Source organism: Stegostoma tigrinum, chromosome 29 (assembly GCF_030684315.1).
Source record: "Stegostoma tigrinum isolate sSteTig4 chromosome 29, sSteTig4.hap1, whole genome shotgun sequence".
Classification (NCBI taxonomy): domain Eukaryota; kingdom Metazoa; phylum Chordata; class Chondrichthyes; order Orectolobiformes; family Stegostomatidae; genus Stegostoma; species Stegostoma tigrinum.
The window spans coordinates 28962461-28983929 of NC_081382.1; the positions used below are offsets into that span (position 1 = coordinate 28962461).

At 43.3% G+C, this 21469-nt stretch overlaps 1 protein-coding gene across 7 annotated transcripts in view; it reads left to right on the forward strand.

Annotated features, from left to right (window-relative positions):
* LOC125465342 (ras-specific guanine nucleotide-releasing factor RalGPS1-like) overlaps positions 1–21469 on the forward strand; it is a 713999-nt gene that overhangs the window by 53413 nt on the left and 639117 nt on the right. For 3 of the 7 annotated variants that reach the window (XM_059638202.1, XM_048558692.2, XM_048558693.2), the window contains one exon: positions 17071–17145. The exons of the other annotated variants lie outside the window; for them this stretch is intronic. The gene's annotated coding sequence lies outside the window, so the exon portion shown is untranslated. The remainder of the gene's footprint in view (positions 1–17070; positions 17146–21469) is intronic. 7 annotated transcript variants of the gene reach the window in all.

Genomic DNA, 21469 nt, shown 5'->3' on the forward strand with positions numbered 1-21469 from the left:
GAACACAGCTTGGTAATGGTAATTGGATTTAGAGGGGAAAAGAAATCCCTGGCCTAGCCTGTAATGCTTATATCCCGTGACTAATTTTGTTCTACAACATGGAGATTGTGACCATGTTTGGAGCAGTGTTTATTGTTCTTGGATGTTTAACAATGGAAAGCCATTCTATTGCTGAGAATTTTTTTCTTATGCTGCATTTAGAAATTTTTCAGTAAAGATGAGAGATTTGAGTTTCAGCAATGAAATCGCATCCTGTGAATATCTCTTTACACTGAAATATTTGGGATTTTGGTGGGGTGCTGCTATTTTTCGCTACTGTATGTATTAAAGAACAGTCTGTATGAACAGAAACAAATATCAACATTAGTCGTGTCATATTCTGAGAAATGAGTTCTTGTTAATTTGCAAAGATGTGTGAAATTTAGTACGCCAATGTGATGTTTTTTTCATTCTGAGAATGAAACCTCAACTGCAAATACCAAATCTGAGAAATATGAACATTGAAAGAACTGTGAATGTTGTAAATTAGAAACAGGAATTGCTGTAAAAGCTCAGCAGGTCTGGCAGCTTCTGGGAAGAGATATCAGAGTTAATATTTTGGGTCCAGTGACCCTTCCTCAGTACGAGGAAATGTTAACTCCAATTTCTCTCCACATGAGCAGCCATAACTGCTGAGCTTTCTCAGCAATTCCTATTTTTTTTTCTGAGAAATGTGAATGCATTTTTGACATTGACCCTGTTCATGGATCCTAAGGTGTTTGACATCAGTAATTTTGAGTACAATTTGGTCGGAGTGAAGGAAACTAGCCAAATGATACATTGGAAATGATATTAGTTCAGTTTAGTTTGCTGTTATTCCTTGCAACCGAAGTGGGGAAAGTGGTGTATACAGAGTGTGGAATAAATAATGGGAGTAGCATCTTGCCCAACAAAAATATACTTCATGTAGGAATTGGCTTGAAACATTTTAAGTCTCTACGGGCCCTTGCTCTTTTGAGCCTCTGTTGATAATGATCTAAATTAGAGATTAACATAATTTGGTTGGGCAAGTGTATGAAGGCTTACGGAACAAAGTAGGTTGATTGACTTCAGATCCAAATCAGCTACAATCTAAATGGATGGCAAAACAGGTTAGAGAGATTGATCAGTCCGCTTCTTGTTTCAATGTTAATCATGCTTTTGTTCGAAACTGTTGAACAGTCTACGTGCTGTCAGAAAAGATGTAAACATGAACTAGTTGCTCCTGTGTAGCTCATAACAGCTGCTTTAGAGGAGCAACATCTTCAGAATATCTAGATATCTTCCCTTTTTTTATTACATTTTAACTTCTTGTATTGTGGAGAGCAAATAACTGAGGTGTATGTGGAGCACTTGCACACTTTTCATAAATGGCGCTTCATGCTGATCCTCTCTTGATGAGGGTTTCTAAGAAGGTGTTTGTATTACTGTCTTGTTAGAGAACCTAATCAGTAAACCAAATGAAGACTCCAATAATGCATGTTATACCACACTCTTTAAGATACCCCAATAAATATAGACAAATTAGTTTATTCTTGTGTGATTCATGAGTCCAAGCTTTAAGGACAATTTGGCAATGAGCTATTAGATTGCTTAATTGTGGTCTTCCGACTTTGGATCTTATTGCTTTGTTCAATAGATCTAATTCTGTAAATACAAATGAAATGTATTTGTGGTTAAAATAGTACTTTCCATTCTTGAACTGATGTTTGATCTCAGAATCTGCAAAGTGAGAATTAAGTTTACTACTGTTGTGAGAAATCTTGCAAATGAAACATTGAAGATATTGGATATAGTATAACCTCTGAGAAAACTCATAACTAGTGATTACTGCTGGTTCTGCTATATACCCTTTCTGGGGCTGTTTTAAACACTGATTGATTAAATGGTGAGAGTTTTGGTGGCTGGAATTAGTTGAAAGACAAGATCTGTGAGGAATGTCTGCCCAGCTGATCTCTCCTACTTGAGTAAAGAATCCTCTTTGTTGAGTTCAAGGTAAAACCTACTGGTTACTATGGGGTGGGGGTGCAGGAGAAAAATGGCACGTGTCCTTTCATTTTTGTTTGAGTGAAGCTTCGGAGATTGAGGGGTGACCTTAGGGGATTTTAAGTTTTGTCCTGGATAGAATAAATAGACAAGGTCTTTTCCCTGGCCTTGGGGAGTCCAAAATTAGAGGGCATAGATTTAAGGTGAAAGTGGAAAGTATAAAAGGGATCCAAAGCGCAATGCCTTCACACAGAGGGTGATGCGTAAATGGAATGAGTTGCCAGAGGAAGTGGTAAAGGCCGTTACAATTACAACATTGAAAAGGCACCTGGATGGGTATATGAATAGGAAGGGTTTAGAGGAATATGGGCCAAATGCTGGCAAAAGGGACTAGATTTATTTAGGATATCTGGTTGGCATGGGTGAGTTGGACTGAAGGATCTGTTTCTGGGCTGTACATCTCTAAGACTCCGTGATATGACATTGCTCAGACAGAATGCCTGAGATGGCTACATTGCCCTTTTCTATAACTAAGGATTTATTCAATGAATTGCTTTGGTTTGATTAATGTATTTGTTGCAATTGAAGATATATCATATAAATGGAAATAATTTCACATTTAGCTCAGTCTTCTAACAAAACTGGAATAGGATTGAGATTTCAGGTATAGTTGGACATCAGTACGTAGCCCCGCAGCGGATTCATGTTTTATTGGAACCTTCACCATGTACCAAAGCAACAAAATCAAGAATGATCCTTGGAAGCCTAGTAATTAACTGAGAAGGAAATCAGACTGAGCACCAGCTATCTTTTGTGAGGTTAAGACTCGAGACAATTGAGGTCCCCTCTTGAACTCCTTAGCTATTGTTATGGACCAAACTTCCTCAAAATAAATTAAGATGACAGCCTGGACCCTAACACTTTCTCATTTTTAAAGCAAAGTGCCAGGCACGGCATTCCATTGCAGTTTTGATTGGTCAAACTACTGGCCTTGAAGCAATGCGCATTTTGCTCATACACCATAGTTAAAATGCAATAAAAGGAAGAAGAAATTGGAATAACTCAACAGTATTGGAAAATGTAACAGAATAATGGATTATTTAACTACTAAATAGCAACTGTTCCAATACAGTAACATCCCATAAACACACCCTTAGCAAAGGCAAATTCAGTAAAAATAGATTTTCTCACATACAAATCTAGCAGCAGGAAGAGAACCCCAGCTTTTAGCTGTAACAGAGAGAGGAACAAGAGCTTCCGGACCCCAACAACTGCTACTTAAAACTAAAACTAAAAATCATGATTCTGTGGGAACTTGACCCTATTCCTTTCAGGCTAACTTCAAAAATATCCCCAACGCTTCACAAACTTTTATTGGCATTGGAGCAGATTGCTCATCAGCTTTCTCTCAACCCTTACTTCATTTAAAAAAAGGACAAAATACACCTCTTAAAGCCATAGTATCTTTATACAATTAATCATCAAAGGTTCATCTTTCAGTGTAAAATTTACCAACGTTTTTCTAATCACAAAAAGTAATTAAACAAAGTACGAACTTTCACTTCAAACTCTTGGCAACACTAATCAACTGCATGATGCAGTCAATTTCCTTGTGCTTTTTATGTCCACTGGAATCACAATATTTCTCTTTCTTCAAGCATGTGTGTCTTGACTTGATCTTGCAACCATTCTGAAGGACATAAATGTTTATACATTTAAAATAATTTATTAATTTAGCATTTGCTCCTTTTAATGCAAGTTAGTTTTACTTCAATTTGTTGGGAGATCCATGTCGCTAATCTGTGACTTCACTTAAAAGTTTCATCATTGCTCTGCCTCAATGCCTGGGAATAAAATGTAGGGAATTGGGCTGTGAAAAGAGGGAAGATAATAAGTTATATGGATTTGGAGAAAACGGGTGACAGTAAGGGAATGCAAGACCTTTAGCTGTGCTCCAATTGTAATTGACTATGTAAATCTGAGGCTTGATCAGTAACTAAAGAATGCTTTATTATCTGACCAGTTGCAAATCAAGCAATTAGGATTTTGTTACCATGGGAATTAGGTTAGCTATTTACTTGTGGTTATTAGTCCTTGTGTTTCCTTTCTGTTCCTCTCTTGTCGTGTTGTTAGCAAGTATTACATTGATGCTCAGTATTAAAAATGAATCCAAATGGGCATTATTCCCAGCTGTTAATGAGTCAAGAAATCAAGCATTTAGTTTTCTAATCCCACTTCCATTCTGCCCATCCCTGTTCTGTCCTCCAACGCCCTGAAATATCAGTACTCTTCTAAACCTGGCTTTTTTGTGCATTTGAAAACATCTTCACAATTTTTGGTTATGTGTTCAGTTATGTAGGCCTCAGACCCCCTCTACACCTTTCTGCCTCTCTATGCTGCTTTCTCCTTTAAGACAATTCATGAAATTTATCCCATTGACCAAGCTTTTGTCACCTGACCTAATACTTCCTTGTATGGTTTGGGAAAATGCTTATTTTCGTAATACTCCTGTGACAAACCTTGGAGTGTATGTATTGACTGTTAGAGGTGTTCTGTGACTATAAGTTGTTGTTTGTGTCCTGATGTGATTCATGCTCAGTAACCATAGGAGCATGCAATTGACAAAAGAAAGATTACTTTAGCATCTTTGATGAGATCCACCCACAGTCCTCTGGTCTTAGTTGAAGCTGGCACAGAATGTGAGAACACAAATGTACTTACTTTCTCTCTCCCGTTGTGCTTCTTGGGCTTGTATACACATGCCTACGTGCAGTTTGAACGTGTAACCAAACTATATACTGGGTGCTTTCAGTTCCTCTCCTGCTCAAGTTGCACATGTTCTGCAGCATATGAGATGCAGCAAGTGCTGCAACCTCTTCAAACCCAGGGCTCACTTTGAATGTTTGAAAGACGAGCTTCAGTGAAGCTGCTTTGTGTCTTGTGCTAGTGACTTCAATGCTTTTAGCAAAAGGAATAAAACCTTAAATTTGCTTTCTTTCAAAAGTGCTATCCCCCAGTGAGTGAAGGAACAGAGTGAAGGTATTATATGAACAGAATGTATGGAAAAATCTGGGGACAGTTTAGCTTGTTTTCTTGGTGGAGGGGTCAATTGAAAGCAGAGATGTCAATGTTCAACATTTTTTTTAGCTATTGGCCTCTCTGACTTGGTAAGAATCCAATGCTTGTTGTTTCTTTTGTAAATCCTGCCTGTTGAAGTTAGCAGGCAATTAAAACCCCTGTAATACCTTCTTAATATTAAATATTTTCTTTTGATTCGAGCCTTTACTGAAGGTGTAGGCTTTTGGTGTCTTTCCTTAGAGAGCCACTCATTACAGAACATTGTCCTTGTGTTAAGTATTACACAGCCACACTGCCCTCATAAGGGTGAAAAAGAAAGTGTAATTATCAACTGAGTATTTACAAAAGCTTTCAAACATTCAGCATCAATTTAAATAATGGATACGCTGCATTCATATTTTTTAGTACTTTTTGGGTTGGTTAATAGTGGAGGCAGCGATATGTTGAGCATTTATTTGAAGCTCTGTGCCTTTTGTAAAGCTGTTTGCACAATAACTTGGCAGCAGTGCCAATTTACTTCTCCCTGGCCTCTCATCAAAAGCACCGAAATACCTTCCCCCAGATGAAAGCATTGTGTTGTATTAACCAAAAGTGGAACCGGTGCCAGGGCTGTGGGAACTTTGCTCTTCACTGTATTTGTTGCACAAAGCAATGTAACATTACCTGTTCCAGTCCTGCTCTCTTGCAGTTGCTGCCAGAGAGTGGAAGGACCAAGGGAGTGACGTTACTAAGAATGTGCCTGATCCATCTGTGGACGAAGGTGATCTGTGTATAAACCAAAACCATAATGAATAATTTTTCATACGTATATTGTAGGTGTTTAGATCCATTTAGTGTATGAATATTGATTGGTCCCTTTGCTGTATAGTTTGTTCTCCTGTTTTACTTTTGAAAGAGCTAGGTCTTGTGGTGATTTTATGTTTTGAAATGAATATTATTTGTGATATTGTACATCATCAACACTGTATTTCAGAATTTTTAAAAACAAAATGTTCTTTTCATATCATTTTCTTCTGGTTAAGTTAAATTAAATAGCATGGATTTATTACTGAAGAGTAGTGACTGTCATATTAAACAGTGAAAATACGCACCCACTTTTTTTTATCAAGCAATCCTTCCCATATGACTGCACCACAGTGTGGGATCCCTATCCTGTACAGCTACCAGCACTTTGGTTATGATCCCACAGAAGTATGAAATAGGATATCAACGTATTGGTTATTTGAAGCTCGCTCTTCCACACAGCAAGTGTACTGTCATTAGACTGTACACAATTTCTCTAACCCCCTTGAAGGACTTGAAAATTCATAAGATAAATTTCAAAGAAAATGACAAAATGCCTTTCATTTTCTGTGGAATACTGGAGCAAAATTCCTACACTACACTAATGCAAACACAAGACACTTGTTCACTTTTGCCAGTTGTGATTCACAGATGAAACATGCTCAGTATCAGTATAATGAAGGCGCGAGATGAAATATATTTTGACGATTCACACTAAAATAAAGCAATGTGGATTGTTCATTGTTTGGATTCATTTATTGGAAATCATATGTCTGGGATTCTGGCTTTGATTTTGAAATTGTATTGGAGTTCAGTTGGGATACAGCCTGCTGAAAGAGGCAGGCAGAGAGAGAGAGAGAGTGAGAGAGAAGCTACCAAGCTTACCCACCTATTTTCTGAGAGAACCCTTCTGAAGAGTTAAATGTGATGATAACTGAAAGTGTTCCAAGCATTCTCCTGAAAAAGGGGCGTGTGTGTGTGTGTGTGTGTGTGCGTGTACGAGAGAGAGAGGCAGTGTTAATCAGTTTTGCATCTTTGCCAAATAAGTGCTATTTCACAATAAGTCACTTCTTTGTTAAAGAATCCTGGTTATTGATCTTTTCATTCAAACCTAATAGTATGTAATTGGCCACATTGGTAACAAGGTTAAACGTTTAAATTTATGTTGTGACCAGTGAGATAGCGTTATTAGAGAGTGCACTCGGGCACCCCCCCCCTCATAACACCAGCACGTACAATATTGTTTATCAGAGTGTTCAATTTTTGTGTTTGCACCTGGAACATGTACGTTACTAAAATGCTGTTGCTTTTCAAGTAATTGTTATAACTTAATTGAAAATATGAACTGGGTTTAGTTAGGAATCAATTTTATTGTCATTTGAATCTGGGCAGGTAACTATCATATTTAATTGTTAATACCCTGCTTGTTCTCTGATTTTTTTTTTGTTGACCATTCACATTGTATAATCTCCTTTCATCCGTGTTATCTGTATTCTCAGCACTATGAACATATGGAAAAGATGTCTCTTCCCAATCATTTTGCCATCCCCATTTAACCACAGAACTGGGTGGGAGTATGTTAAGAGGAGGTAAGGAGGCTTCCAGGTGATTCAGCCAAGTTGAATGAATGGGCAAACAAATGACACATGTAATGTGGCTAAATGCAACATTTTACACTTTCCTGTGGAAAAACAGGAAGAAAGAGTGTTATTTAAATAGTGATAAATTTGGTATTTGTGGATAACCAAAGGGATCTGTATAAATGGGTGTCCTTTATACTCCAGTCATTGAAAATAGGCAGACACCAAGCCATTATGAAGGCAAATGATCTATTGATCTTTACTGCAAGAGAATGGAGTTCAGAAGTGGAGATGTCCGCAGTTATACAGGGCATTGGTGAGACCTTGCTTAGAATGTTGCATGTAGGTTTGATCTCCCTACGTCCAGAAAGGATGGACTTGCCATAGACAGAGTGCAGCTGAGATTCATTGGGCTTGTACTGGGATGGAAGGAGTGTCCCAATGAGGAGAGACTTTTTTCTGGGCCTGTATTCAACAGAGTTTATGAGGATGCGAAGGCATCTGATAGAAACGTATAACATTCCAACAAGGTTGGACAGGCTTAATGCAAAGAGAAAAGAAAAAAACAAAAATTGTTGAGAAAATTCAGCAGATCTGGCAGCATCTGTAGAGAGAAAGCAGAGTTAACATTTTGGGTCAAGTGACCCTTTTTTCAGAGCTCCAGATGCAGAGAGGATGTTTTCCCTGGTTGGAGAGTCTAGAACCAGGGCGCACAGTCTCAGAACATGGAGTAGACCATTTAAGTTTGAGATTAAGAAAGATTTCTTCCCTTGGCGGGGGGGGCGCAGGTAAGGAACCTATGGCATTCACTACTGCAAAAAGTTGTGGAAATCAAGCCATTGAATATATCCAGGAAAAGGATAGATGAAGTTTTCAATTTTAGAGTCATCAAGAGTTATGGGGAGAAAGCAAGAATATGACACAGAGATTGAGGATCAGCCATGATCCTACTGAATGTTGGAGAAGGTTTGAAGGGCCAAATGGCCACCACCTGCGCCTAGGTTCTGTGTTTCAACGTAAGAGCATTCTATTCCCATAGCAACTGTTCCCTTTATTGTACACTTCTCTTACCCCCTCCTGCACAGATCCCTTTGTTTCAAGATGGATTGTCATTCTCAGGAGTCAACCGAAGACCCTTGAGCAGCTAACCAATTAGCTTTCATCTGTGGAAAGTTCAGTGGTTAAAAATGACAACATTTTTCAGTGTTTGTCAACTTCCACAAAGAATGAAAACTGCCCGTTTGTTAAGCATAAATGGCTCTTCATGGTCATTTAAATCCATATCTTTTCTGCACGCAATAGTTTAATTTGAAGGAAATTGCTGCTCAGCTTCCAGCTCGTCAATCCAAGTGTGGTAATAGTGTTGTGGAAAGTTTATTCATTTTGTTCAAACAGTAAACCTAAGAAAACCGAACCAACCTAAGCAAACTGTAAAATGGTTGAATTGGAGAATGCAAGATGAGCCTCATACATCAGTGACCGGGGAGTTTTATTCACATTTCAGTAGTTAAACACACCCACTCACGTTTATTTGCCCGAGTTACTTTGTACTCTGGATTTCTTCTCTGCTCTAAAGGCAGGAATTCCACATTAACCCAAGTTTCAGAGATGCAGTGACACTTCTAGTATCTCATAGTTAAATAGACTATTGCTTTTTTTTTGTTTTTGACACTTGGTGTCTAGTCTCAATGAGTAGAGGCGTTGCAGTTGATGCCAGTTTTCACTTTGGCCATTCATTGCATGCCAGTAGGAGTCAGCAGTGGGAACTCTCCGCAGAACCACACAACTATAAGTTTTACTTAGTGCCGTTTTCTTGCCTTTCTCCCACAACCATGTACTTCAAATAATGTCCACCTCCTTTTTTGAATCTGAATGATTTGAACCTACCTCCATCACCATTCATTTCAGAGCCTAACTGCCCATGATGTGAGGGTATTTTGTTTCCTCCTGTCTTTTTGTTTAATTTATTTTGCTATTGCCTTTTGAGCTGGATGGTCTGGATGCCCATCATTTCGTGATGGGGCACAGTTTCTCCAGATCTACTCTGTTCAATCTCCTCGTGATTTTGAATATTTCCGTCAGATTGCCATTCCATCTCCTCTTCTCCTTTTATCATGACATAAAATGCTAATTATTAATTTTTGAAATCTTGCCTCAAAAGTCTTGGACTTCAGGTTGAGAAATATAGTTTAAAATGACCTGGGACATTTTAAAATGGCCACCAAAGTCAACAGGGAATGAACAAAAGAATTTCTAATGTCAAGGCTGAGACTTGCACCCCGAAAAGACGGCTTGAGTGGTAATTAACTGGGCACTGAAAGTCACCATCTGGATTACGTTGCGTCACAACGTGACTTCCAAATTTTTCCAGGATGATACTTCTTGACTACGGGTATTGCTGAAACAAAGAATTAAACCTGAAACTTGTCTTGCATCTGGAAGTATTGAAGTCCTCACCCTTCTCCAGCTCTATCAAAGGATTCCAGATGAGCACTGATAATAGACCTTGCAAACATCTTCATAAAATTGAATTGCCCTCAATGGTGAGCAGCCAGTTTTTTCATATCATGATCCCTAATCGTGTGGACATCTATGAATGTAAGCCTGTGCTTTTTGCTACAAGAATGCATTCAGAAACATGGAATAATGTCAAGAAAAAGGGGCTCTCTCTCTTTACAAGTAGTGCATGGTTCTGCAAAATGCAGTCATCCCTGAGAGAATTTCAGCTGCAAATAGAAATCTCTTCAATAAATGCAATGTTCGCTATTTGGTTGCTCAGATGCAGTCAATTGTAAACAGCCCTTGTTAAAACCACACAGGCAACCAAAGTACTCTAAGCCAAATGTTTGTTTTATCTTCCTTTTGCATGGGTCATGACTTCCTTTTACCGTTGTATTCTGTGTGCAAGTCTGTGTGACTACATGAAGGCTGTATGCTTGACATTGCATGTTTGTTTATTTTTCTTGGATGTCGCTGATAAATTTATTCTTAAATTGACTCGACTACTAGTGACTTTTTTTTGCGAACAGTAGAACACAGTTCACTACATGTTTTAAGTGGAGGGAGGTTTAACTTCTTGAGGGGAAAAAATAATTTAGGCCTTTAATGTGCCCAACTAAGGTGGTTCATCAGAGGAGATCGTCGGCTTGGAACAGAGTCATAGAATCGTACAGCACGGAAACAGACTGTTCTCGTCCATGCTGACCAGATAAACTTAATCAATCTGGGCCCATTTGATTTGTATCCCTGTAAACCCTTCCTGTTGATGTACCCATCCAGATGCCTTTTAAATGTTGTAATTGTACCAACCTGTAGCATTTCCCCAGCAGCTCATTGCATACATGCACCACCCTCTGCATGAAAAGTTGCCCCTTAGGTCCCTTTATATCTTTCCCCTCTCATCTTAAAGCTATGCCCTCCAGGTTTGGAATCCCCTCCCCTTTGAGAAAAGACCTTGGCTTTTCACCCTATCCATGCCCTTCATCATTCTATAAGGTCACCACTTAGCTTCTGAAGCTCCAGGCAAAATACTCTAGCCTATTAAGCCTCTCCCTATAGCTCAAACCCTGCAACCCTCGCAATATCCTTGTATATCTTATTTGCATCCCTTTAAATTTAACAACATCTCTCCTATAGTAGGGAGACTGCAGTATTCCAAAAGGGGCCTCATCAATGACAACAAAATGTGAGGCTGGATGAACACAGCAGGCCAAGCAGCATCTCAGGAGCACAAAAGCTGACGTTTCGGGCCTAGACCCTTCATCAGAGAGGGGGATGGGGTGAGGGTTCTGGAATAAATAGGGAAAGAGGAGGAGGTGGACCGAAGATGGAGAGAAAAGAAGATGGGTGGAGAGAGTATAGGTGGGGAGGTCGGGAGGGGATAGGTCAGTCCAGGGAAGACGGACAGGTCAAGGAGGTGGGATGAGGTTAGTAGGTAGGAGATGGAGGTGCAGCTTGGGGTGGGAGGAAGGGATGGGTGAGAGGAAGAACAGGTTAGGGAGGCAGAGACAAGTTGGACTGGTTTTGGGATGCAGTGGGTGGAGGGGAAGAGCTGGGCTGGTTGTGTGGTGCAGTGGGGGGAGGGGACGAACTGGGCTGGTTTAGGGATGCAGTTGGGGAAGGGGAGATTTTGAAACTGGTGAAGTTCACATTGATACCATTAGGCTGCAGGGTTCCCAGGCGGAATATGAGTTGCTGTTCCTGCAACCTTCGGGTGGCATCATTGTGGCACTGCAGGAGGCCCATGATGGACATGTCATCTAAAGAATGGGAGGGGAAGTGGAAATGGTTTGCGACTGGGAGGTGCAGTAGTTTGTTGCGAACTGAGCGGAGGTGTTCTGCAAAGCGGTCTCCAAGCCTCCGCTTGGTTTCCCCAATGTAGAGGAAGCCACACCGGGTACAGTGGATGCAGTATACCACATTGGCAGATGTGCAGGTGAACCTCTGCTTAATGTGGAATGTCATCTTGGGGCCTGGGATGGGGGTGAGGGGGGAGGTGTGGGGGCAAGTGTAGCATTTCGTGCGGTTGCAGGGGAAGGTGCCGGGTGTGCTGGGGTTGAAGGGCAGTGTGGAGCGAACAAGGGAGTCACGGAGAGAGTGGCCTCTCCGGAAAGCAGACAGGGGTGGGGATGGAAAAATGTCTTGGGTGGTGGGGTCGGATTGTAAATGGCGGTAGTGTCGGAGGATGATGCGTTGTATCCGGAGGTTGGTGGGGTGATGTGAGAGAACGAGGGGGATCCTCTTTGGGCGGTTGTGGCGGGGGCGGGGTGTGAGGGACGTGTTGCGGGAAATACGGGAGACGCGGTCGAGGGCGTTCTCGATCACTGTGGGGGGAAAGTTGCGGTCCTGGAAGAACTTGGACATCTGGGATGTGCGGGAGTGGAATGTCTTATCGTGGGAGCAGATGCGGCGGAGGTGGAGGAATTGGGAATAGGGGATGGAATTTTTGCAGGAGGGTGGGTGGGAGGAGGTGTACTCTAGGTAGTTGTGGGAGTCGGTGGGCTTGAAATGGACATCAGTTACAAGCTGGTTGCCTGAGATGGAGACTGAGAGGTCCAGGAAGGTGAGGGATGTGCTGGAGATGGCCCAGGTGAACTGAAGGTTGGGGTGGAAGGTGTTGGTGAAGTGGATGAACTGCTCGAGCTCCTCTGGGGAGCAAGATGCGGCGCCGATACAGTCATCAATGTACCAGAAGAAGAGGTGGGGTTTGGGGCCTGTGTAGGTGCGGAAAGGGACTGTTCCACGTAACCTACAAAGAGGCAGGCATAGCTGGGGCCCATGCGGGTGCCCATGGCCACGCCCTTAGTCTGTAGGAAGTGGGAGGAGTCAAAAGAGAAGTTGTCGAGGGTGAGGATGAGTTCTGCTAGGCGGATGAGGGTGTCGGTGGAGGGGGACAGGTTGGGCCTGCGGGACAGGAAGAAGCGGAGGGCCTTGAGGCCATCTGCATGCGGAATACAGGTGTCTAGGGACTGGACGTCCATGGTGAAGATGAGGTGTTGAGGGCCAGGGACTTGGAAGTCCTGGAGGAGGTGGAGGGCGTGGGTGGTGTCACGGACGTAGGTAGGGAGTTCCTGGACCAAAGGGGAGAAGATGGAGTCCAGATAGGTGGAGATGAGTTCGGTGGGGCAGGAGCAGGCTGAGACGATTGGTCGACCAGGGCAGGCAGGTTTGTGGATTTTGGGAAGGAGATAGAAACGGGCCGTGCGGGGTTGGGGAACAATGAGGTTGGAGGCTGTGGGTGGGAGGTCCCCTGAGGTGATGAGGTCGTGAATGGTGTTGGAGATGATGGTTTGGTGCTCGGGTGTGGGGTCATGATCGAGGAGGCGGTAGGAGGTGGTGTCGGAGAGTTGGCGTCTGGCCTCGGCGATGTAGAGGTCAGTGCGCCATACTACCACTGCGCCACCTCCTTCTCAAAATCCACAAACCTGCCTGCCCTGGTCGACCAATCGTCTCAGCCGGCTCCTGCCCCACCGAACTCATCTCCACCTATCTGGACTCCATCTTCTCCCCTTTGGTCCAGGAACTCCCTACCTACGTCCGTGACACCACCCACGCCCTCCACCTCCTCCAGGACTTCCAATTCCCTGGCCCCCAACACCTCATCTTCACCATGGACGTCCAGTCCCTATACAGCTGCATTCCGCATGCAGATGGCCTCAAGGCCGTCCGCTTCTTCCTGTCCCGCAGGCCCGACCAGTCCCCCTCCACCGACACCCTCATCCGCCTAGCCGAACTCGTCCTCACCCTCAACAACTTCTCTTTTGACTCCTCCCACTTCCGACAGACTAAGGGGGTGGCCGTGGGCACCCGCATGGGCCCCAGCTATGCCTGCCTCTTTGTAGGTTACGTGGAACATTCCCTCTTCCGCACCTACACAGGCCCCAAACCCCACCTCTTCCTCCGTTACATTGCTGACTGTATCGGCGCCTCCTCTTGCTCCCCAGAGGAGCTCGAACAGTTCATCCACTTCACCAACACCTTCCACCCCAACCTTCAGTTCACCTGGGCCGTCTTCAGCACATCCCTCACCTTCCTGGACCTCTCAGTCTCCATCTCAGGCAACCAGCTTGTAACTGATGTCCATTTCAAGCCCACCGACTCCCACAGCTACCTAGAGTACACCTCCTCCCACCCACCCTCCTGCAAAAATTCCATCCCCTATTCCCAATTCCTCCGCCTCCGCCGCATCTGCTCCCACGATAAGACATTCCACTCCTGCACATCCCAGATGTCCAAGTTCTTCCAGGACCGCAACTTTCACCCCACAGTGATCGAGAACGCCCTCGACCGCGTCTCCCGTATCTCCCGCAACATGTCCCTCACACCCCGCCCCCGCCACAACCGCCCAAAGAGGATCCCCCTCGTTCTCACACACCACCCCACCAACCTCCGGATACAACGCATCATCCTCCGACACTTCCGCCATCTACAATCCGACCCCACCACCCAAGACATTTTTCCATCCCCACTCCTGTCTGCCTTCTGGAGAGACCACTCTCTCCGCGACTCCCTTGTTCGCTCCACACTGCCCTCCAACCCCACCACACCCGGCACCTTCCCCTGCAACCGCAGGAAATGCTACACTTGGCCCCACACCTCCCCCCTCACCCCCATCCCAGGCCCCAAGATGACTTTCCACATTAAGCAGAGGTTCACCTGCACATCTGCCAATGTGGTATACTGCATCCACTGTACCCGGTGTGGCTTCCTCTACATTGGGGAAACCAAGCGGAGGCTTGGAGACCGCTTTGCAGAACACCTCCGCTCAGTTCGCAACAAACTACTGCACCTCCCAGTCACAAACCATTTCCACTCCCCCTCCCATTCTCTAGATGACATGTCCATCATGGGCCTCCTGCAGTGCCACAATGATGCCACCCGAAGGTTGCAGGAACAGCAACTCATATTCCGCCTGGGCACCCTGCAGCCTAATGGTATCAATGTGGACTTCACCAGTTTCAAAATCTCCCCTTCCCCAACTGCATCCCTAAACCAGCCCAGTTCGTCCCCTCCCCCCACTGCACCACACAACCAGCCCAGCTCTTCCCCTCCACCCACTGCATCCCAAAACCAGTCCAACCTGTCTCTGCCTCCCTAACCTGTTCTTCCTCTCACCCATCCCTTCCTCCCACCCCAAGTCGCCCCCCCCATCTCCTACCTACTAACCTCATCCCACCTCCTTGACCTGTCCGTCTTCCCTGGACTGACCTATCCCCTCCCTACCTCCCCACCTATACTCTCTCCACCCATCTTCTTTTCTCTCCATCTTCGGTCCGCCTCCCCCTCTCTCCCTATTTATTCCAGAACCCTCACCCCATCCCCCTCTCTGATGAAGGGTCTAGGCCCGAAACGTCAGCTTTTGTGCTCCTGAGATGCTGCTTGGCCTGCTGTGTTCATCCAGCCTCACATTTTGTTGTCTTGGATTCTCCAGCATCTGCAGTTCCCATTATCTCGGGGCCTCATCAATGTTCTGTTGGCCATAACATGACCCTCCCAAGTGCTGTACTCAATGTGCTAACCAATAAAGGCAAACACCACCTTCATTACCCTGTCTGCCTGTGACTTCGCATTCAGGAACTACGAACTTACACCCAGAGGTCTCTTTGTTCGGCAACATTCCCAGGGTCCTACCATTAACTGTATAATCCTGCCCTGATTTGCTTCCCAAACTGCAAAGCTTCATGCTTATTTAAATTAAACTCCATCTAGCACCCTTTGGTCTATCCGCCTATCTAATGAAGATCCAGTTGTACTTTGAGATAACCCCATCATTAAACCACCCTTTGCATGAAAAGTTGCCCCTTAGATCCCTTCTATATTTTTCCCCTCATCTTACAACCCCGTTATTCTTACAGATAACTGAGATCTCCTGACAAATTTGCTTCTCAATTTCTGGCTGACTATTCGGTCTATAGTACAATCTCAATGAGGTGATCATCCCTCTTTTATTTCTCAGTTCCATCCAAATAACTTCACTGGACATATTCCCAGAATATCCTCCATCGGTACAGCGTAATGTTATCCCTCACCAAAAACACCACTGCCCCTTCCACTTTAGCTCCCCTTCCCAGCTTTCCTATAGCATCTATATCCTGGAACATGAAGCTGCCGGCCCTGCCCTTCACAAAGCTATGATATCCCAGTCTCATGTTCTCAACCACTCTGAGTTAATCTGCTTTACCTGTTAGGCCTCTTGCATTAAAATGAATGTAGTTTAATTTGCCAGTCCTACCTCATTCTCTGCCATGCCCTTGCCCCCTTGACTATTTGAATTGCTCCTCTTTTCAACAGGACCCACCTCAAATGTACATTTTTTTATCATTGTCTCTTTGGGTACCACCCCTCCCCACATTCGTTTGAGCCTCCTGAGCAACTTCAACAAACCTCCCTGACAGGTATTGGTCCCTTTTCCAATCCAGGTGTAACCCATCCTTCTAGGGTCACTTCCAACACAGAAGAGATTGCACTGATCCAAAAAGTATGAATCACTGTCCCCTCCGCCTCAGCCGTGCATTCATCTGCTCTATCCTTCTGATCCTACTCTCACCGCCATCTAGCACCAATTTATATTACTAATCCAGATGTTACTACCCTCAAGGACCTTCTTTTTTTAAACTCCTGCCGAGCTTCCTTTATTCTCTCTTCAGAACCTTGTCCCTTTCTCTAACTATATTTTTGGTACCAACATTTACAACAACCTCCTGCTGGTCGCTCTTCTGTTTGATAATATTCTGCCCCTGTCTGAGGAACAACTGAGGAAACTTCTCCAATCTAAATTCCAGTATATTCTACTGATCAACCCTGGGCCACGTCTGCTGCTATCCTGGTTGAAATTTGCTAGTTTGGAGAAGGAGGGAGTTGTAATGTGGACTTCGCTGCTTGCTGCCTTTGGCAGTCGTCATTGGGGAGTTTACACAGCATGTCTATTATTGTACAGAATTATGAGGCTGCAAAGTTGAAACTGAAACTTAATTGCATAATTCTCAGGAGAAGGGACTTTCCTTGGGCTTTTTAGACAGGAGCTCCCATTTTTTTTAAAATATAGCTCGCTTTTTTTTTAATTAGGGCAAATACCTTGCAGTGTATGTGACAGCATATGAAATTCTGTACTTTGTGCTTATCGCAGATGCTGAACGGATTCAAGCACTGACAGATCGCATACCTTGTGTAACACTAATCCAGTTACCTGAAACTTCAAGAGGTAATGTTTATAATGTGTACTCCTATCAAGTTGTCTGTCACTTACAAGGAATGCTTTTGCAACCTCTCTACATATTATGCACGGAGGAAGCTCACCTTGTGGCTGCCTGCCAAAATAACCAAAATGAGTCTTTTGCTTTGCATACATGAGAGGTTGCCCAAGTTTCTTCTTTAGAGCAAGAAGTATGGGTGGATTGAATGGCATATGTCATGGCAAGAATCGTGGCACCAAGGCCCACTGATTCACCAGTTATTGGGATTTGCCAGGAGGTTTTTAGACTTTGGGAGTATGCCCCTTAGTGTTTGTTGCATTGTAGGAGTGTTGGGGGTGGGGGGGGGGAAGTGTTGAAAATGCCAACTCACTGCCCTTCCCTCCTACGCTCTGCCTCTCTCCCCTCCTTTCCCCTCTCTGCCCTCACTTGTCTCTTTGACCTGGGGTCACTGTCAATCCTGGGCTCCTGGTGGATGTGTTCCTGGCAGTTGTTACCACTCCCAGTGGTTGTGGGGGCACTGAGGGGTTGGATAGCAGCTCTGGGTAATCAGATTTTTGCAGCCATGCTCCTGAACATCGGCACCTGTCCTAGGGGGAACCCATGAAGGGCACCTCATGCAGGAATTGGGCATCATGGCAGGAATAGATGGCGTTTCCCTACCAGTTGCTCAACCTGTGGCTGAGAAACCCTTGGAATTGATTTTTGTTTTCTTTTAAAAATACAGCCTCGGGAATCCGATGGAATCTGAACATAATGCACAGATTAGACCTCTCTAATTACTATGTTCATTGGAAAATAAGTAGGTTGCCACAGATAATTAGCTAAAATCATAACTGGATGGAACTTGTTTTCCAGTACAGCTTTGACGTCTTGTGCTTTACGAAACTTCTAAGTAGAGTTAGCTGGAAGCAAAGAAGCTGGTGAATGTGCTGTGAAGAGAAAACCTAATTACATTAATATCTCTCTGCCTAGCTGACTGATACTTCTGTAAATTAATATTGGGCTATATCCATGTTCCATTTGATCCATTTAAATGCTCTTGTAATATTCAAAGAATTGGGAGTAGCGTGATGATATTTTGGTAGGATATGCAAATATTGTTCCTGTAATGGCACATTGCTATCTTTAGCTACATCACTTTGACAAGATAGAATTCTGTGAACAAATGGCGAAAGAAATACAAATTTTTATTTCAATAGCAGTTTGTTGACCATTCCAAGTTACTTCTGAAGTGCAGTCACTGCTGATGAGGGGCAAAGGTGGTAGCCAATTTGCACACAGTAAGCTCCAACAATCAACCATAACAAAGGTCCAGACCAACTGATTTAAAGGTTGGTTGAGGTACAAGTGTTGGCTTGGGCCCTGGGTGGAATCCGACGCTCATTCATGAGTAGTGCCAGCGTGAGCATTTATTCCCAACTTGAAGAAGCATGGGAAATCTGCCACAGTGGAGAGAAAAATTAATCCATGTCAGAGATCTCCTCATGATCTGCTGAGAACAATGGAATGTGGCTAGGTTGGACGCTGCCTGTCAGAAGAACATCAGAAGTCTCTCCATGTGGGCCCTTCATGTGGCAAGGAGCAACTGGGGAGTCACAAAGATAAGAGTAGTAGTAATGAGATAGTAATCAGGTTGAATCCATTTCCCTTGCTTGTAGTGTGGAATTAAGCTTTTGGAATTTGTGTTAAACTTTCTGTCAAGGATGCTCCAACCATGGTGTTTAAATCACTTTTCTGAGAGTTTTGGAACGTTCAAATTACCGTTCATTTTCTACTCGCCAATCCACTGGTAAGGTGCAGAATGTAGCCGGAACAGTGTGACTGAGTGTTAGCAAAGGTAAATATAATAGTTCCCATGGATGTAAGGATGTTGTCTCAATAATTTTAAATCAACAGTGATTTAATGAATTACAGCCACTCCAGATGTATGCATTTCATAGGAATCAATGCTCTTGTGGTAAAATGATAATTTTGCTATCTCTCGGCTAGAAGATCCAGGTTCACGCCCTGCTCTGGGGGTGTGAAATAACACTGCTGAACTGTTTGATTAGAAAATATCAACGTTTAATGGGATGCAATTTGTATCCTTGTCAATCCTAACCTGATGGGACCATTGTTGTGCATGGTGTGTTATTAGGAAAGAAAGAAAGGACTTGCATTCATTTTCAGGATGTGGGCATTGCTGGCAAGGCTGGAATTTCTTGCTTTCCACTTGTTATCCATGAGCAGTAGATGATTGCAAGCAATCTTCTGAAATGATTGTAGTCTGTCTGGTGAACATTCTCCTGCAATTGCACTGGGTGGAGAGTTGTAGGAATTTGACACATTGATAACAAAGCAGTGGTAATTCGTCCAAACCAGGAAGGTGTGTGACTTGTGAATGATGTCACTGCAACTGCAGCTTTCTTCCCAAATTGAAACTCACTCAGAGATAGTAGGAACTGCTGATGTTGGAGTCTGAGATCAGTGTAGAACTGGATGAAGACAGCAGGCCAGGCAGCATCTGAGGAGCAGGAAAGCTGACATTTCAGGCCTGGAGTCTTCTTCAGAAATTGATTCATTCGTCATTTCTGAAGAAGGGTCCAGACCTGAAACTTCCTGCTCCTCAGATGCTGCCTGGCCTGTTGTGTTCATCCAGCTCTAATCTTGTTATCTTCCCAAATTGAAGATGTTTTAGTTTCAATTTGTTCTGAGATGCAAGCATTACTGACAAGGTCAGCACTTATTACCACTTACAATGGGATGGAATGAATTAGTTCAAAACGGTTGCTCACCACATGATATTGGTGCACCCACTGTCCCTTCAAGCAAGGACTTCCAGGATTTTGACCTTGCAATATTTCTGAAGAATATGAACAGATGCTTAAATTTTAAGATTGATGTGCATCCCAGAGCCTTATAATTCTGCTGAGCTGCTACTCGCAAGCAAAACAGGCTCTTATGCTAACTTTTTAAATAGCATGTGTTTACCCATGTTTGGCACTTAATTTGGATTTATTTTTAACCTGTTCCAATATTGAAGTGTTCACTTCATTTCTGTAAGTGCAGAATCTTATTTGTATTTAACCTGTAACTTGGAAACTCATGCAGAAAGCTAAATTTGTCCTCCTTGTGCAGTTTTCCGTTAAAATGTAAATCATGAGACCTTGGGCAAAGGTTAGAATTCACAAAATGGCAAATTAAATAGAACAAAATGGTTTCAAACTGGTGAGACGAGCTTAATTTGCTGGACAGTGTTCCTTTTATTTTGTTAAGTAAGCATTTGTTTTTTTTAAAAAAACAATCCCGTTAATGCAAACATTAAACTGCATTTGAATGCTTTGTTTAATGAAAGTCCTTGACAGTGTTTGGTCTTTGTGGAAAAAAAAAATGCAATTTTTAATTTTGATCAAACTTTGGCAATAGTTGTTCTCTTGGGAGTTAGGGTTAGGGTGAGCAGCATTTCTGTAGAATATTGGCAAGACGTTCGGGCTCTCAGCAAGCTTTTCCAATTGTTTTTGAATATTTTATCTTAAGTATTATTTTTCTGTGATAGAAATCACATTACTCCTCACATCTGTTAACATTTACTGGCAATGTCTAGCTTGATTGGAGTAACAGTTCATTCTGTCCCAGTTCCTCGAACTAAATCCCTGTGCATGTGCATGTCAAAAGATTCTTAATCATAATGCAGTATCTCAATTTTTCAGATCGGGTATAATAAATGCCAATTGAAACTGGTTCACTTCTTGGAAAATTTTATGTCTGGCAATATCAAAGCAAGGATGGGATTTCCAATAGGGCTTTCCTCCTTTTATCAAATGTCTCTCATGATGCTGAATATGAAAATAAGTAATTCTTCACTGTAATGTTTAAGTCTGTAATTATGTTGAGTTCGGTCAGATTCTCAAAAAGTGGTGGATTTTGTTTGAAGAAGGAATATTGGCAAGACTCACGGTTGAATATATTCAACCATAGAATTAATAGCATCTATTAAAGGAGGCACTAAGGTTTAATGCCTCAACCAAACGGTACATCTCTGTCAGAGATAATGGGAACTGCAGATGCTGGAGATTCCAAGATAATAAAATGTGAGGCTGGATGAACACAGCAGGCCAAGCAGCATCTCAGGAGCACAAAAGCTGACGTTTCGGGCCTAGACCCTTCATCAGAGAGGGGGATGGGGGGAGGGAACTGGAATAAATAGGGAGAGAGGGGGAGGCGGACCGAAGATGGAGAGTAAAGAAGATAGGTGGAGAGGGTGTAGGTGGGGAGGTAGGGAGGGGATAGGTCAGTCCAGGGAAGACGGACAGGTCAAGGAGGTGGGATGAGGTTAGTAGGTAGCTGGGGGTG